This window comes from Phocoena phocoena, chromosome 1 (genome assembly GCF_963924675.1).
Source record: "Phocoena phocoena chromosome 1, mPhoPho1.1, whole genome shotgun sequence".
Classification (NCBI taxonomy): domain Eukaryota; kingdom Metazoa; phylum Chordata; class Mammalia; order Artiodactyla; family Phocoenidae; genus Phocoena; species Phocoena phocoena.
Window position 1 is genome coordinate 66,442,272 of NC_089219.1, and position 18,625 is coordinate 66,460,896.

General features: G+C 36.7%; 1 long non-coding RNA gene across 1 annotated transcript in view; it reads left to right on the plus strand.

Annotated features, from left to right (window-relative positions):
- LOC136130740 (uncharacterized) overlaps positions 1 to 18,625 on the plus strand; it is a 246,883-nt gene that overhangs the window by 20,147 nt on the left and 208,111 nt on the right. The gene's annotated exons all lie outside the window — the stretch shown is intronic.

Genomic DNA, 18,625 nt, shown 5'->3' on the forward strand with positions numbered 1-18,625 from the left:
GTTCATGATTATTACTGAGGTTCCAGAAGCACCCCTCCTATTACCTTCTCTCACTCCCAAGGAGATCACTGTCTTGACTTTATAAAGAAAAGCAAATAAATTATTACTAGAAGTTTTGTCACCTAAACATATATTTCTAAACACTGTGGTTTAGTTTTGTATCTGTTTTGAATTTCATATACATGGAGTCATAAAGTAAAATATTGTTTTTTGTTTGGCTACTTTTTCCCCAGCATTTTGTATCTGAGATTCTTCCCTCTTGTGCTGTGTAACTGTTATTCATTCACTTGCTACATTTTATTATCCTAATATACTACAGTTTCTTTACCCATTTGGCCATGGATGGATATTTGGGGTGCTTCTAGTTTTTAGCTATTATAAATAATGATGTTATGAACATTCTTGCACATGTCTCTTGGAGCACAGATGCACGTGTTTCTGTTGGTTGGAATTGTTGGGGCATAGGATAAATGTATATTCAGCCTTAGTGACGTTAAACAATACTTTTTTAAAAAAATAAAATCATTACTCTAATACAAATGTAAAATGAACATGTGTCAGAGATTTCTTTTGACACATCAATTAATGAGAGAACCAATAAGATGTTACAACTAGTTCAAAGGAGTATTGAAAGACCCACACATATGTAGGCAACAAGGGATGCTGAAATGAATTTGAGTAGATGCGGTGCAATCATCCACTGCATTCTACCAGACACAATTCATTTACATTTGTATGGATAAGAAGCATTTGTATTCTTAGTAGTTTCTACAACTTAAGTAGTTGTAGAATAGCTCAAAGACAATGAAAGGCAGGATAACATAGGAGGGGCGCTAGCCTGGACACTCAGTACTTTTTTTTCCCCTTTTCAAAGTCTTTCACTTTTTTTTCTGGCAGTAGATAATACCAAACTTTTCCAAAGTGATTGTTTCAAATTACTGTCCCACTAGAAGTGTACCAGAGTTCCTGTTGCTCCATATCCTTGACAACAGTTGGTATTGTCAGACTTTTAATTTTTGCCATTTGGTAGGTGTTTAGTGGTATCTCTTTGTGATCTTAATTTGCATTTCCCTGATAAGAATAAGGTTAAGCATTTTTTCACCTGTTTATTAGCTATTTGAATTTCCCCTTATGTGAACTGCCTATTCCAGTCTTTTACCCATTAAAAAAAATTGGGTTACCTGTCTTTTTCCTTTTTTATTTGGTAGAAATTCTTTATATATATTCTGTACATTAATATATTATATATTTTCCAATTACACATGTTACAGAGATCTCCCACTTTTTGGTTTGCCTTATTCTTTTACTGGTGTCTTTTGATGAACAAAGCAATTTTAATACAGCTCAGTTTATTACTCCTATTTATAGTTCATGATTTTTTAAAATCTCTTCTTAAGAAGTCTTTGATTACCCAGATTTCTTGAAAATATTTTAGTATATTAACTTTCAGAAGCTGTATTATTTTGCCCTTCAAATTTAGATTTAAAAACCATTTCAAATTTTTAATTTCTGTTTGATGTGAAATAAAGTATCCATCGCCCCTCCCCCAATTTGGTACTCAGTTTTCCTGGCACCACTCATTAAAAAGAGTGTCCCTCCATTCACACCCAGCGGGGGCACCTTGGTCATACACCAAGTGTTCATATGTGTTTGGATCTATTTCTGGGCCTTTTTGTTAAATCCCATAGGTTTGCTTGACTATTTTTACAGCAGCACCATACTGTAGTGTTTTTATAATAAGTTTTATAATGTCTTTATTTCTGATAGAGCCAGCACTTCTACCTGTAGCTATTTTAAGACTAAGTCTAACCCTTTATATTATCCTTTTGAATTTTAGAATTAGCTCATCAAATTCCACAAAAACTGAGGAATTTTATTTGTGGTTTTTCAGACTGCATTGAATCCTCAGAAATTTCACTCCTAGGTGTTTATCCTAGAGAAATGAAAATATATGTCCACGAAAGAGTTGTAAATGAATATTTATAGCACTTTATCCATAATTGCTCAAAACTAGAAAGAACCAATATGTTTGTACATTGTAAAACTACCAAGCATTGAAAAGGAGGGAGCAACAGGTATACCCAACAACATGGGTGCATCTCAAAAACAGTGCGCTGAGCAAAAGAAGCCAGACACAAAAGAGGACATACTGTGCAACTCCATTTATAAGAAGTTTTGTAACAACCACAACTACTCTGTAGTGATAAATATCAAATCAGTGTTTGACTGGAGTAGAGAGTAGAGGAGATTGGTGGGGGGGAATGAACTGCACGGGACATGGGGGTACTGATTGGGGTGGTGAGGTCATCAAACCGCACTCTAAAAATGTATTGGATATGATGTATACAAATGATGTATTTGTATCCTATGCTTTAGTAAAGTGTAAAACATTCTTTTTTCAACCTTCATTAACTCTACGTTGACCTGTTTGGGAAGACGCGACGTTTTTACAAATTGGATTTTCCAACCTATGAATATGGTATATAGCTTCAAGTATTATTGTCTTTAAATTCTCTCAATAGTATTCTATTGTTTTCTACATAGAGATCTTTCACATCTTTTAAAGAATTATTCTTAGGCACTTATTTTTAGATATTCTTGGGTATTTTTGATGTTATTATGAAAAAATTTCATTTTGTTTAGAGCTGGTATATAAGCATGCAATTCAATGTTTGTATATTGATTTTTTTTTAACCAGCAATCTTGCTAAACACACTTATTGCCATTTTTCTAGATTTTTTTGATTTCTACATCCATAGTACTATCATCTGCTAAAAATGACACTTTTATTTCTTCTTTTAAATTATTTTATCTTTTATATCATTTTCTTACTTGATTGTACTGGCTAGAACCAAGATGTTGATTTTAAAGAGAAACCTTTCAAAATTTCATCAATAATGTGTTGGTTTTGCAGTAGTCTTTTTTAAAAAAGATACAGTTTTAAGGAATTTTCCTCATTTCTATTTTGCTAAGAGTTTTAATCATCAGTGGATATCGAATTTTATTTAAGCATTCTTGCGTGTATTAAAATCATATGTATTTCATCCTTAATTCTGTTAATGTGGTGAATAACATTTAAAAAAATGTTAAACAACCATGTGTTTCTGGAATAAGCCTAATTGGATCAAGATGGATTAATCTTTTTGTATAGTGCTATGTTTGGTTTGCTAATGATTTTTTAGGCTTTTTACCTCTCTTCATGAATGAGTGAGATAGACTTCAAATTTTCCTTTCTCACAAAGTCCATCTCAGGCTTTGGTTATTAAAGTTATGCTTAAAGTGAGTTAGAAAATGTTTTCTCTTTTTCTATTCTCTGGAGATGTTTGTGTATGATCAGCATTGTTTGTTCTTTAAATTTCTGGTAGAATTACTTGGTGAAACTTTCAAGATCTGGTGTTCTCTTTGTGGTAAAGTTTTAAATTATACATTATAATTATTTAATAGTTTAAGACTTCAGATTTTCTATTTCATTTTGTGGAAGTTTTGGAAAGGTAAAGTTTTCTAGAATTTGCCCCTTTCATCTAAATGTTCAAGATTCTTGGCATAAATTTGTTCAAAATATCTTCTTCTTATATATTTAACCTCTGTATGATCTGTAGAGATGTCCCCTTTAAAAATTTCTGACATTGTTTTTTTCCTAATCAATCATTCCAAGGGTTTATCAATTTTATTAACCTTTTTAACATTTCCCTGGGTTTGATCCTCTGTATTGTATTGTTTTTTCTTGACTCATTTCTGCTCTTATCTTTTTCCATTTTCTTCTACTTTAAGTTTGCTGATTTTTAAAAATGATTTCTTGAAATGGGGTGCTTTGTTCACTGATTCTCAGCTTTAATCGATTGTAATATACATATTTAAATAATAAATTTCACTTGAAGCATTATTTTTATTGCATCCTACAATTTTATATGAAAACATTTTGTTATCATTCAGATAAGAGTATTTTCTAATTTCTACTGTGGGTTTTCTAGCCATTATTTTGTTACTGATTTTTAGCTTCATTGCATTGTGAGCAAAGAACATACTCTGATTTCAGTACTTTAAATGTGTTCAGACTTGTTTGGTTTCATAGCACATGGCCCATGTTTGCTATGCACTTTCAAATGTGTATTCTCTGGTTGATGGATTCAAGGTTCTATACGTTTATTTGGCCAAGTTTACTGTTTATGTTCTTCAGATTTTCTATATCTTCACCAGTTTGTTTTGTCTTATTTGTTGTATAGGTTTCTGAGATGTGTGTTCACATCCCATGCTATGATTGTAGATTTGTCTTTTTCTTCTTGTACTTCTGTCAGTTTTGCCTATACATATCTGGAGCAATGTTAAATTTTAAATTTGGAGTTGTTATATCTTCCTGATGAATTGAACCTTTTGACATTACAATTTGACTCCCCATACACCAAATAAGAATTTTTGCCATAAGTTCTACTTTATTTGATATTGATGAAGCCACACAAGCTTTCTTTTGGTTAGTGTTTGCCTAGCATATCTTTAAAAAAAAATCTTTTTGGTTCTCACGTTTCTATATCCATATTTTTTTTTTTGCGGTATGCGGGCCTCTCACTGTTGTGGCCTCTCCCGTTGCGGAGCACAGGCTCCAGACGCGCAGGCTCAGTGGCCGTGGCTCACGGGCCCAGCTGCTCCGTGGCATGTGGGATCTTCCCGGACCGGGGCGCGAACCCGTGTCCCCTGCATCGGCAGGCGGACTCTCAACCACTGCGCCACCAGGGAAGCCCCATATGTTTAAATGTGTTTCTTATATATACAGCATATTATTGGATTTGACTACTTTTTTCTGTTAACTGGAGCATTTAGTTCACTTACTTTTAATGTAATCACGTACATAGTTGGGTTGAAAATTATTATTATATTAAGTGCTTTCTTTTAGTCCTACTTGTTCCATGTTCCTATTTTTCTTCCCTTCTTTTGGATTGAGTTTATTTGTTTGTTTACCATTCCACATTTTCTCTCTGTTACCTTGGAAGTTTTACAATCTCTTATTATTATTTTAATGGTTACATTAGAGATTTTAGTATGCATTCTTTTTTAAAACAATTTTTTTTTTATACAGCAGGTTCTTATTAGCTATCCATTTTATACATATTAGTGTATATATGTCGATCCCAATCTCCCAATTCTTCACACCCCACCCCTGCTCCACCACTTTCCCCTCATGGTGTCCGTACGTTTGTTCTCTATATCTGTGTCTCTATTTCTGCCCTTCAAACCAGTTCATCTGTACCATTTTTCTAGATTCCACATATATGCGTTAATATACAATATTTGTTTTTCCTCTTTCTGACTTATTTCACTCTGTATGACAGTTTCTAGATCCATCCACATCTCTACAAATGACCCAATTTCGTTCCTTGTTATGACTGAGTAATATTCCATTGTATATATGTACCACATCTTCTTTATCCATTCGTCTGTCGATGGGCATTTAGGTTGCTTCTGTGACCTGGCTATTGTAAATAGTGCTGCAGTGAACATTGTGGTACATGACTCTTTTTGAATTATGGTTTTCTCAGGGTATATACCCAGTAGTGGGATTGCTGGGTCATATTTTAATACTATTTTTACTTTTTTAGGGAACCTCCATACTGTTCTCCATAGTGGCTGTATCAATTTACATTCCCACCAACAGTGCAAGAGGGTTCCCTTTTCTCCACACCCTCTCTAGCATTTGTTGTTTGTAGATTTTCTGAAGATGCCCATTCTAAATGGTGTGAGGTGATACTTCATTGTAATTTTGATTTGCATTTCTCTAATAATTAGTGATGTTGAGCAGCTTTCCATGTGCTTCTTGGCCATCTGTATGTCTTCTTTGGAGAAATATCTATTTAGATCTTCTGCCCATTTTTCCATTGGGTTGTTTGTTTTTTTAATATTGAGCTGCATGAACTGTTTATATATTTTGGAGATTAATCCTTTGTCTTTTGATTCATTTGCAAATATTTTCTCCCATTCTGAGGGTTGTCTTTTCGTCTTGTTTATGGTTTCCTTTGCTGTGCAAAAGCTTTTAAGTTTAATTAGGTCCCATTTGTTTATTTTTGTTTTTATTTCTGTTACTCTAGGAGGTGGATCAAAAAAGATCTTGCTGTGATTTATGTCAAAGGGTGTTCTTCCTACATTTTCCTCTAAGAGTTTTATAGTGTCCAGTCTTACATTTAGGTCTCTAATCCATTTTGAGTTTATTTTTGTGTATGGTGTTAGGGAGTGTTCTAATTTCATTTTTTTACATGTAGCTGTCCAGTTTTCCCAGCACCATTTATTGAAGAGACTGTTTTTTCTCCATTTTATATCCTTGCCTCCTTTGTCATAGATTAGTTGACCATAGGTACATGGGTTTACCTCTGGGCTTTCTATCCTGTTCCACTGATCTATATTTCTGTTTTTGCGCCAATATCATATTGTCTTCATGACTGTAGCTTTGTAGTATAGTCTGAAGTCAGGGAGTCTGATTCCTCCAGCTCCGTTTTTTTCCCTCAAGACTGCTTTGGCTATTTGGGGTCTTTTGTATCTCCATACAAATTTTAAGAAGTTTTGTTCTAGTTCTGTAAAAAATGCCACTGGCAATTTGATAGGGATTGCATGGAAACTGTAGATTGCTTTGGATACTATAGTCATTTGCACAATATTGATTCTTCCAATCCAAGGACATGGTATATCTCTCCATCTGTTGGTATCATCTTTAATTTCTTTATCAATGTCTTATAGTTTTCTGCATACAGGTCTTTTGTCTCCCTAGGTAGGTTTATTCCTAGGTATTTTATTCTTTTTGTTGCAATGGTAAATGGGAGTGTTTCCTTAATTTCTCTTTCAGATTTTTCATCATTAGTGTATAGGAATGCAAGAGATTTCTGTGCATTAATTTTGTATCCTGCAACTTTACCAAATTCATTGATTAGCTCTAGTAGTTTTCTGGTGGTATCCTTAGGGTTCTCTGTGTATAGTATCATGTGGTCTGCAAACAGTGACAGTTTTACTTCTTCTTTTCCAATTTGTATTTCTTTTATTTTTTTTTCTTCTCTGATTGCCGTGGCTAGGACTTCCAAAGCTATGTTGAATAATAGTGGTGAGAGTGGACATCCTTGTCTTTTTCCTGATCTTAGAGGAAATGCTTTCAGTTTTTCACCATTGATAATGATGTTTGCTGTGGGTTTGTCGTATATTGCCTCTATTATGTTGAGGTAGGTTCCCTCTATGCCCACTTTCTGGAGAGTTTTTATCATAAATGGGTGTTGAATTTTGTCAAAAGCTTTTTCTGCATCTATTGAGATGATCATATGGTTTTTCTTCAATTTGTTAATATGGTGTATCACATTGATTGATTTGCGTATATTGAAGAATCCTTGCATCCTTGGGATAAATCCCATTTGATCATGGTATATGATCCTTTTAATGTGTTGTTGGATTCTGTTTGCTAGTATTTTGTTGAGAATTTTTGCATCTATAATCATTAGTGATATTGGTCTGTAATTTTCTTTTTTTGTAGTATCTTTGTCTGGTTTTGGTATCAGGGTGATGGTGGCCTCATAGAATGAGTTTGGGAGTGTTCCTTCCTCTGCAATTTTTTGGAAGAGTTTGAGAAGGATGGGTGTTAGCTCTTCTCTAAATGTTTGATAGAAGTCACCTGTGAAGTCACAGTTTCAATTTCATTACATGTAATTGGTCTGTTCATATTTTCTATCTCTTCCTGGTTCAGTCTTGGAAGGTTATACCTTTCTACAAATTTGTCCATTTCTTCCAGGTTGTCCTTTTTTTTGGCATAGAGTTGCTTGTAGTAGTCTCTTAGGATGCTTTGTATTTCTTCAGTGTCTGTTGTAACTTCTCCGTTTTCATTTCTAATTTTATAGATTTGAGTCCTCTCCCTCTTTTTCTTGACTAGTCTGGCTAATGGTTTATCAATTTTGTTTATCTTCTCAAAGAACCAGCTTTTAGTTTTATTGATCTTTGTTATTGTTTTATTTGTTTCTATTTCATTTATTTCTGCTCTGATCTTTATGGTTTCTTTCCTTCTTCTAACTTTGAGTTTTGTTTGTTCTTTCTCTAGTTCCTTTAGGTGTAAGTTTAGATTGCTTATTTGAGATTTTTCTTGTTTCTTGAGGTAGTGCTATAAATTTCCCTCTTAGAACTACTTTTGCTGCATCCCATAGGTTTTGGATTGTCATGTTTTCGTTGTAATTTGTCTCTAGGTATTTTTTGATTTCCTGTTTGATTTCTTCAGTGATCTCTTGGTTATTTAGTAACGTATTGTTTAGCCTCTATATGTTTTTGTTTTTTACATTCTTTTTCTCTGTAATTGATTTCTAATCTCATAGCGTTGTGGTCAGAAAAGATGCTTGATATGATTTCAATTTTCTTAAATTTACTGAGGCTTGATTTGTGAATGAAGATGTGATCTATCCTGGAGAATGTCCTGTGAGCACTTGAGAAGATAGTGTAATCTGCTGTTTTTGGATGGAATGTCCTATAAATAGCAATTATATGTATCTGGTCTATTGTGTCATTTAAAGCTGTGTTTCCTTATTAATTTTCTGTTTGGATGATCTGTCCGTTGGTGTAAGTGAGGTGTTAAAGTCCCCTAGTATTATTGTGTTACTGTTGATTTCCTCTTTTATAGCTGTTAGCAGTAGCCTTATGTATTGAGGTGCTCCTATGTTGGGTGCATATATATTTATAATTGTTATATCTTCTTCTTGGATTGATTCCTTGATCATTATGTAGTGTCCTTCCTTGTCTCTTGTAACATTCTTTATTATTAAGTCTATGTTATCTGATATGAGTATTGCTACTCCAGCTTTCTTTTGATTTCCATTTGCATGGAATATCTTTTTTCATCCCCTCACTTTCAGTCTATATGTGTCCATAGGTCTGAAGTGTGTCTCTTGTAGACAGCATATATATGGGTCTTGGTTTTGTATCCATTCAGCAAGCCTGTGTCTTTTGGTTGGAGCATTTAATCCATTCAAGTTTTAGGTAATTATCAATATGTATGCTCCTATTACCATTTTCTTAATTGTTATTGGTTTGTTTTTGTAGGTCCTTTTCTTCTGTTGTGTTTCCCACTTAGAGAAGTTCCTTTAGCATTTGTTATAGAGATGGTTTGGTGGTGCTGAATTGTCTTAGCCTTTGCTTGTCTGTAAAGCTTTTGATTTCTCTGTCGAATCTGAATGAGATCCTTGCCAGGTAATCTTGGTTGTAGGTTCTTCTCTTTCATCATTTTAAATATATCACGCCACTCCCTTCTGGCTTGTAGTGTTTCTGCTGAGAAGTCAGCTGTTAACCTTATGGGAGTTCCCTTGTATGTTATTTGTCGTTTTTCCCTTGCTGCTTTCAATAATTTTTCTTTGTCTTTAATTTTTGTCAATTTAATTACTATGTGTCTCTGTGTGTTTCTCCTTGGGTTTATTCTGCCCGGGACTCTCTGCGCTTCCTGGACTTGGGTGGCTCTTTACTTTCCCATGTTAGGGAAGTTTTCGACTATAATTTCTTCAACTATTTTCTTGGGTCCTTTCTCTCTCTCTTCTCCTTCTGGCACCCCTATAATGCAAATGTTGTTGCATTTAATGTTGTCCCAGAGGTATCTTAGGCTGTTTTCATTTATTTTCATTGTTTTTTCTTTATTCTATTGCATGGCAGTGAATTCCACCATTCTGTCTTCCAGGTTACTTATCCGTTCTTCTGCCTCAGTTATTCTGCTATTGATTCCTTCTAGTGTATTTTTCATTTCAGTTATTGTGTTGTTCATCTCTGTTTGTTGTTTAATTGTTCTATGTGTTTGTTCTTTAATTCTTCTAGGTGTTTGTTAAACATTTCTTGCATTTTCTCAATCTTTGCCTCCATTCTTTTTCCGAGGTCCTGGATCATCTTTCACAATCATTATTCTGAATTCTTTTTCTGGAAGGTTGCCTCTCTCCACTTCATTTAGTTGTTTTTCTGAGGTTTTATCTTGTTCCTTCATCTGGTACATAGCCCTCTGCCTTTTCATCTCGTCTATCTTTCTGTGATTGTGGGTTTTTTTCCATAGGCTGCAGAATTGTAGTTATTCTTGCTTCTGCTGTCTGCCCTCTGGTGGATGAGGCTGTCTAAGAGCTAGTATTTATTCTTGATTTAGGCCTTAGAACACTTTAATATTATTTATGTCTCTTTTGACTTACAACCTTGTCTTATATGTCATTACAGTTGTGTATTTTACTTCTATATATTGCAAATACGCAAGGTATTATTATTGTTTTACACAATCATTTATTCTGATTTACTCATATATTCTGTTCTTTGCTCTCCATTTATTCTTGTGTCATTGATTTTTCATCTGGGTTTACTTAATTTTTGCCTGAAGAACAAATGTCCTTTAGTGTTTCTTTTATTGTGGGTCTGCTTGTGACAGATTCTTTCAGTGTTTGTTTGTCTGAAATGTCTTTATTTCACCATCATTCTTAAAGGATATTTTTCCCGTGCATAGAATTCTAGGCTGTCAGTTAGCTTCTTTCAACACTTTAAGGATATTCACTTATTTCTGGCTTCGCTTGTTTATATTGATAAGTTAAAGTCTAATTTTTGTTCCTTTATTTTTCCTTTGACTGATTTTAAGTTTTCTGTTTGTGGTTTTCAGCAGTTTTAAAGTAATATGCTTAGATGAAGTTTTCTTGTTATTAATTCTGCTTGGAATTTCTAGGGCTCCTTGCCTTAGCTCCCTCTAAGGCCAGATGTTATTCTTCAGTTTTGGAAAGTTCTCAGCTATTATGTTGTTAAATATTGCTTTCTTCCATTCACTCTTCTCTCCTCCTTGGGCTATAATTACTTTTATTTACTTTATTAATTACTTGGGCTTAATTACCATCTCACTCTATCCTATAATGTATCTTTTCCTGTATTTTCCATCATTTGTCTTTCTGCACTCCACTCTAGCTTTCTTCTGACTTCTAATTCCTACTTCAGCAGTATCTATTTTACTAAAGCTAAATTCATTCATTAACTTATTAGTTTTAGTTAATATATTTTTAGGTCTAAACTTTCCATTTGGTTCTCTTTCTTTTTGAGTTTTCCATTTATCTTAATTTCTTAGGGCATTTGTAATAATTTCCTATATTACTAAAAAGTGAATGGCCTAAAACAACAGAAATTTATTCTCTCATGGTTCTGGAGTCTGTAAGTCTGAAGTCAGGGTGTTAGCAGGGCCACACTGCCTCTGGATGCTCCAAGGAGGAATCCATTCCTTTCCTCTTTCAGCTTCTGGTGGCATTTCTTCTCTTGTGATCACATGTCTCTGTGCTCCATCATCACATTGTCTTGTCCTCTGTGTGTCTGTCTTAAAACTCCTTATGCTATTATCTTATAAGGATGCATCTGGTTTCATTTTGGGCTCACCTGGGTAATCCAGGAATAGCTCCTCCTTTTAGCACCTGTAATTTCGTCACATCTTTTACCATGTAAGGTAATATTTATTCCTTTGCCATATGAAGTAATATTCACAAGTCTCAAGAATTAGGACATGAACATATCTTTTGGGGGGCCACCATTCACCCCACTATACCATTCCATGTTGAAATTTCTAACCTTGTAAAAAGTAAAACTTCTAATAAAAAGTTTCAGATAATTCCAAATATAGAGCCCTGTGGATATATTTCTGTTTCTCTTGTTCCTGCTGGTTTTTATTTATATCTTCTTATCTTCTCATGTGCTTAGTTATTTTTAATTGTGTGTGAAATATTATATTTACACAGTTGTTTGCAGATATAATTTTTGGTCAACGTTATCCAACTCTAGAGGGGATTAAGTTTGCTTCTGCAAGTCCTTGGAGCGTTAGCATTCTAGAAGCACCTTATTTCAGTTTCAGAACTGAGATGGTTTGAAGATAAGCCACAGTCTTCTGCAGGGGCCTGTTAGCTTTTTTTTCTTCCTTCCTGCTAAGGTGTAGCTCTTTGGGGATCCTAACCCAAATGCTCAGGTCTATTCACCCTATTTCCAGCAGACTGTGAACACAGATCTCTATCCCCCTGGCTCTTCAAAGCATCTGTAGAGGGAAAACGGGTCCAAAATGTTGTTCTCTTTTCTCTGGACTTCCTTACTTCCCTTGATTCTCATTTAATGCCCCACCCCCACCCCCCATCTGGTTGACTTTGGGATGTTTTTAAGCATTTCATAAATATTTTGTCTATCTTTCCTTCTTGTCTTTGATGGAAAGATTTATCTGGCAGATCTGGCATATCTAGTGGCTTATTATCAGAAGCAGAAGTCTCCCTGAAGCTTTTCTCTTCTATCTTAAATTTTTATGATGAAAAATTTCTGACATCACAAAAGTAGAGAGAACAGTGCAAAGAACTGTGGCCCATACCACCACCCAAATTCAACTGTTATCAAGGTTTTGTTATGTTTGCTTGAACATGTTCATGATGTATGAGAAGAGAAAGTTAGAAAGCAGGGCAGTATTTAAACAGAGTCGTCCCTTTACCTCTTACGTCCAGCATCAGAGGCAGGACTTCTTCCTTGGTTACAGCTGTGTCCTCAGCTCCTAGCATAGGGTGTAGCTGTTGCATATTTTGCACTTTGTGAGCTCCTGTTGAATGAATGAAATATTCTGTTAACCATAGACTGTTGAAGCTGGAAGAGGTCTTAACTTACCAAAAGGAACCTCAGTTTATAGAAGGAGATGCTGAGATCCTAAGATTTGAGATGTGTTGAAGGTCACATAGATGCATAGTAGAGTTAGGCCAAGGTCCTAGCTCAGGGCTTTTTCCAATTTCTATACTTCTTCCCCACTTTGCTAGCTGTTTAACTACCACTTTTTCTTCTCTTCTGATAAAACTGAAGTTTAAGAGCATTTCATTACAAGTATGATGATATAACATGGCATTAAGATATGACCAGGCAAGTTTTATTGGCCATTACTACCTGCCTCAAGTGAGTGGCGAAGCCTTTGACCACTCGAGGCATATAGTAATAGCTCCATAAAATACATGCTGGATTGTTAGTGCTATTATCATCTGGCTATTACATTTCCTAAAATTATTGTACAAATACCACTTTAAACAATTTTCTTTTTCTCTTTTTTTTCTTTTTAACTGGGAAGATTAGCCTTCTTTTATGAGGGACAATTCTTCATTTGCTAAAGAAACTAGAATTGTCAGTTAACTTGGAAATTTCTGAGTATGAGCATTGGAGTCAGACTCATCTGTGTTCATGTATTTGCTTTCTTATTTACTGGCTTTACAACATTTAGGCAACTTTCCTAACCTCTTTGAGCCTTTGTTTTCCCTCCTGTCAAATAACAACAAAATACCTATCTTTTAGAATTCATATGCGGAAAACACCTAACATAGTCCTCTGAGCATGGTAAACAGTCAGTAAATCAAATATTGTTGTCATTATTATGAGGTTTAATTGTATGTTGTTGTGATGATGAATGCAAAAGGGAATTTTTTTCTTTTGATTAGTCAATTTATTTGTAAGATTAAAAGATGTCACAGAGCACTAACATGAACTTTAGTTTAATTCCTTATTAATAAAAGAGCTAATGTGAGTTGAACATGTGCGCTGTTCCAGGCTGTGTACTTAGTGCTTAGGTACACTGTTTAATCCTGACTTTATGAGATAGGTGCTGTTATTATCCTCACAGGTGAAGCAATTTAGAAGTTAAATGATTTGTCTGAGATTTTCAAGCTGATAAAGAGACAGAATTCATAGGAAACCCAGTGTTCCCCTTGCCTGTGGTCTTAACTGTTCTGCTGTACTGCCTCCCTCCAGGACTTCTGAAGTTCACAGTTGATGCCAGGGAGTTCACTGAAAAGAAAACATGTCTGATAAAAATTAAAATTGAGTGGGGAGAATTGGATCAGGAAAATGTTGCTAATGCAGATGGCTCTTGCTCATTTGGAGGCTGATGGAGGGCTTGGCTGAAAGTCTACACTGGTGCTTATTTTGAAGGTGGCCATGGTTAAACAAATGAATCATATAAACAAAGGGAATCTTGAACCTATTTAAGTAAATAGACTTTTCCCAAGCATTTTACCACTTCTCCACCTACAAAATTTAATGCAATCTGTTCTAACATGTTTATGATTATAGTCCCTTCAGACGTTCTCTGCTTGGCACACTTTTGGACATTTGTTGATTACTTTTTAGCATCCACCTCCTTTTTCTCACAGCACCTAGATAATTCTTTTGGGAACCATTTTATACCTCATTTGATAGCAGCCACTTAACCTGGGGGGGGGGGATGGACCCTGATTGGCAGGACCCATCTTTCAAATACCATCCTTCTTGAGGAGTATTGGGCAGACCTCACCCAGTCATTACTTAAGTCAGTGTATAACATTTTCCCTGTCTATGTTGATGAGGTCAGCACTGGGCATGTGATCTAAATTGGTCAAGTCAGTGTGAAGCACAGGACTTTTGTTTGAGAAAGAGAAAATTGCTCTTTCTCTGCATGGTCTGGGCTGCCCATGTGAGGCTTGGTGCTGCTGCAGCCATTTTGCTTCCCTGAGGTAAACCAGCCTAAGGATGATGCAGACACAAGGAGGAGGGCAAAGGTGAAAGAATTGCAGAGAGGGTGAGCTGGAGCAATGATCAAAACCGTCTCTAAAGTTTGTCCTACTGCAGGACTTTTTTGGTACATGAACTAATAAGTTTCATTTGTTGTCTAAGCTCATTTAAGTTGAGTTTCCTGTTTCATGCACTTGAACTTATGCTAACATTTTATTGCATTGTACATATACATTTCCTATGATTTGGGTTTTATGGTAATAGAGATTGAACCTCCCTATCATTGATTGGGATAAGCAAAGTTTAAGTATTAAGGCAAAACTCCCTGGCAGAGAGCAATGTTGTCCGTGTTATTGAGGGCCGTGTAGCCTCTTGAGATGTCCTGGCAAGATTTTTTTTTTTTTTTTTTTTCTTTTTTGCAGTACGTGGGCCTCTCACTGTTGTGGCCTCTCCCTTTGCGGAGCACAGGCTCTGGACGCGCAGGCTCAGCGGCCATGGCTCACGGGCCCAGCCGCTCCGCAGCATGTGGGATCTTCCCGGACCGGGGCACAAACCCGTGTCCCCTGCATCTGCAGGCGGACTCTCAACCACTGTGCCACCAGGGAAGCCCTGGCAAGATTTTAGATGTGTTATATTGTAGGTCTTCTCTGTAAGCCTCTCTACTGTGGGTCACTCTCTGTTTTACCCAGTTATGTGATATCTGTAACCCTCACTTTCCACATCTGTAAATTCAGGGAAGTAATAGTATCTACTTTATTTGGGGGGTGTAAGGCCTAAATGAGCTGATTTGTGTAAAGTGTCTAGCATAGCGTATGTCACCTAGTGAATGCTTAATGAGTGTTGGTGGTTTCTATTATTGGTATTATTATTGTTTTAGTTAGTTTTCTTAAAATTCTCTCCCAGAGCAAAACTTTGTTCCCTTTTTAGACCTCATGCCTAAAAAATTGAACAGTGTTGATCAGAGCAAGAGGGGCAGACAGAGAAGTTTTGCGAAGTCGATAAAATGACCTTGGAAACTCTGTCATTTCCCTTCTATGCTGTGCTTCTCAGACTTGGAGCTCTGTGAGCGGGCCCTGGTCTGTGCTTTGACCTCAGCGGTAGGCCTTGTGCTTGGGATGACTGTGTCCTCCACGTGATCCTGTTGATGGCCTGCAGGGCTCTGTGCAGGAGTCATCGGAGGGTGCCGCCGAGTTCTTTGTGAGCTGAAGAATCATGTCACTTGGTGAGGTGAGGCGGAGCGATAGCAAGAAAATGCCTTTTTTTGCCTTTTTGAATTAAGCAAACAAAATCCATTATTCAAATATGAGGAATGGTAATTTTTAGATGGACGAGAGTGAACTTATTAATAACAATGACAGCAGCCTGGGACAGAGAATGATGACGGAAATCAGGGGACCGAAGTCTATAAATAAATAAAATAGTGGCACTTCCTAAGCATCTTTCCTGCCCCAGGCTCACTGCTGCTGTCAAGGGAAATATGTGTGTGGCAGCATTCACTCTGAAAAGGGAACACGTATATATTTCCCTGTGTCTGAGATTTGTACATTCTGAAGAGCCTAAAGACGATTTTTTTGCTATCTTTCTGAGAAATTAACTTCTGTTTTTCCCTTCCTGTGAGCCAAAAGAATAGTCATCACATGCTCCCCGCTCATGAGTTTATGGAAAGAAACATAGGCCTCACTCGGGGTCTTCACCAACTGGGTAGGGTTTAATTGGTCATGGAGGAAATTTCCAGTGCTGGTTTGCAGTTGTCGTACATGCACACCTCCAAGTCTGCGTGGGCTGGGCCCCTCTTTGCGGACTAACTTCTTCCCTGACTAATCCCATGAGTACATGGCCGATGAGAATAAAAGCAACTGTTGCTAATTAAGTACTCATCAAACACATTATTCTTTAAATGTGTTCTCATTCTATCTCATAATAATCAATAACCCAATGATATCTGTCCAATTTTTATCCTCATTTCACTGAGGAGGGTTTAAACGGAGGCTCGGAATGTTCAGTAACTTGCCCAGGATACAGTCTTAGGAAGTACAGCCCCGCTCAACCTCAGGTTGGTCTGCCACCGGAGGATGTGTTCTTAACAACTATTCTACTCTCCCTTGATGCCATGATTATTCCCTTGCCTTGTAAATATTCTTGTATGTGGTATTATGCTTGTGTTCTTATTATTCTTGGTATGTAGAGGCATCTTTCTGCTTGCTTCTGCTTCCAGTTCCTTCCTTATTAATCAGTATGCACCTCTTTATGACTGAGCCCCTTTTTCCTATTGCCCTACTCTCTAGCCCACCTCATGTTTACATACAGTCCTGTGGGTGGACCAGAGTGGGTAGCCCATGCGCATAGGCTTTGACAAAGATGCAATGTGGAGAAGAATGGAAGCTTCTGTGGCAGGTCTAGGCTCTTTTTTCCACCTACTTCTTCCTTCTGCACCCCAGGGTACTTACTGTCCTTGTCTTTTTGCTCCTACATGCCTTTCCATTATTCTTGCGGCTCACATTCTGACATTCTGTCTGGAGACATTTAGATCTCCTGGCGTCTAGGCTACAGAGCCCTAATACTTGAAGCAATTTTCAAAAGTGTGGAAAAGAGTTATATATAAGAGTAATGCTTGGTAAAAGAACTGAGGGACAGAACAGCAACTTGGTCAGAGCCTGGCTCTTACATATGTGGTAATAGCTCAATATCTCCAATTTTCTTTCCACCATCTTCTTTAAAATGCTTCCAAAGAAGAATTTGATCGTGGAATGTTATGACTGGTGGTAAGCTGCTCTCCCTGAGTTCATTTATTCATTTATTCAACAAACAGTTATTGCCTGTACTCCTTAAGGTTCCTAAATTTCATTGGCTCACCAATGTTTTTATTGAAAGCTATGGGTTCTTTTTCCATAAAAATCCACAGCCTTGCATGTAGTTTGAACAGATTCATGGGCCTTTGAAGCCCATCTGAAGACTCCCAGCTAGGTACCCCAGCTTTGTGATGTACCACCTTTCTTGTTTAATCACATTCTAATCTCCAAATCAAGGCCTTCTTCATTTATGAATGTAGAGAGAAATTCGACCCAGATTCTTGGATGGCACTGGTTCAGCCAAGTTCTGTTTGTTCATCACTGAAATTATATATGGCTGTTAAAAAAGAAAGAAAGTAACTGTGCGGAATTACTCATGATCAAAGAGGTGTCCTTAGCAAAGGTGCTATCATCATCCATCAGCCTTCTGAAACTTGGTATGTAGGGAGGGTCTCTAAAATATTTTATGGGGAATTTAAATAATTTGTTTGAAATAAAGGTCCTAGGAGAGAGGAAAAAGAAAATCTCAGGTGTGATTTGGCATAGTGGGTTAGGTAAGTCTCAGTCGTTTTGAAAAAAGTAATACCAATACAATGAGTTCTCAGATCTGTAGATGTGTTTGTGTATGTATATGTGTGTGTGTGTAATGTCTGAAGAAAATGAAGATTTTTACACCTAAAGGAAAAGAGCATCTTCCTTTGGGGTTCCTTAGTCCACAGCAGTATGACAGCTAATCAGAAAGCTGCCACTCTGTGAGGGGTTTCATTGACTCTGTTTTCATCTTATTTTCTTGGATGATTTATAGTTTCTCTGACAGGTCTGGTGCACCCTTTGCATTCCTAGGAGGAATCATACATCACTCAGAGTCCTAGAATACAGGAAGAGAACCACAGGACCTGGGCTTCATTGCTGTTGTGGTTTACACTGACTTCTGTCATAAACAGAAGTTGACTGGTTACAAAAAAGCGAATGGAATTTTTTGCTGACTTTCTGGTTACACACTCACTGCTCCCTCTCCAGTAAGAGTAACAGGAGAGTTCTCAACCTAGAGTGGCATTGTGTTTCCACGCAGAAAACCAGAGCCTCCTGTAAACTGAGGTGAGGTGAAAAGGGCATGAGATCCCAGGGCTGGACATTTGTCTTTTGTTTTTAGGAGCTGTGGTATAATTGGTCAAAGGGACTCATTATCTGGAGCTTCCCATATGTCATTCTGGAATGTTCTGCTCAAAGGAGAAGAAGCCAAGTCCTATCTTCACCTTCCTGAAGTCTTCAGTGGCTCCTGACCGTTGGGTGGTGTGTTCTGCTCAGTGCCAGACTATTTTGCTGGAGCATTTTGGAGAGCCCAGATT